Consider the following 881-nt stretch of genomic DNA (forward strand, 5'->3'; position numbering starts at 1 on the left):
CTACACACAAAGATAAGCATTTTAAGTACAGGTGACGAGTGAGAATATGGGAGGATGGCAAAAGGGATACAGAAAGAGGAAGGTAGAGACATACACTAAGAGAATGACATAGAAGAGGAAGAGACAGCAGCGAAAGCAGTGCACATCCGCACTATACCCGGCCCTTTGGCACAGGGGACAAGGGATCCACAAAGGAAGCACCAAACAGAACACGTTTTTAAATGCTTTGTGCAAACACAATATCGGAAAGCGGACTCGGGCCTAAATTGTCTGCGTCTGCTTTGGCGATGATTTCGGCAGACAGCAAGGCAAATCATTCACCTAAACCTAAATAATTCTACTAACTGATCTTATAAAGTTCAAGGTAAATTTTAGTAAGCTAAATAAACAGGCAATCACGGAGAATGTGAGACGACCAACTTCACTATTCGTAGATAACTTGGTTTCATTCAGAAATGCTTTCAACGGATGCGAGACAAAAAATGAATACTGAATTTAGATATAATGTCGGTGGAGGTGAAACAAATCCGACGCCTAAATTTTTAATCATTAATGTGTTTAGGCATAAGGGTGGAGGTGAGGCAAATCCTTTTTATTCATTCATCTCTGCTGATGAGATTACAGCGAGACAAAGTTTTGAGCTGAATTTAAGAGAGTATAACAGGCGTTGAGAGTTCATTTCAGACTTTATAAAACTAAAAACAATAAAAGGGGAATTAACAGATTCTTTTATGAAAACCGACCGCAGGGTGTTAGATGAAAACCACAGTCGAAGCAAAAGGAAATAAACTCAAATATATTGAAATAGCAGAGAAATACAACGAATAACGTGTCGTATTTACAATAAGATTGAATTACTAATCTTATGAAAAATCTACAAA

This window comes from Penaeus monodon, chromosome 34 (assembly GCF_015228065.2).
Source record: "Penaeus monodon isolate SGIC_2016 chromosome 34, NSTDA_Pmon_1, whole genome shotgun sequence".
Lineage (NCBI taxonomy): Eukaryota > Metazoa > Arthropoda > Malacostraca > Decapoda > Penaeidae > Penaeus > Penaeus monodon.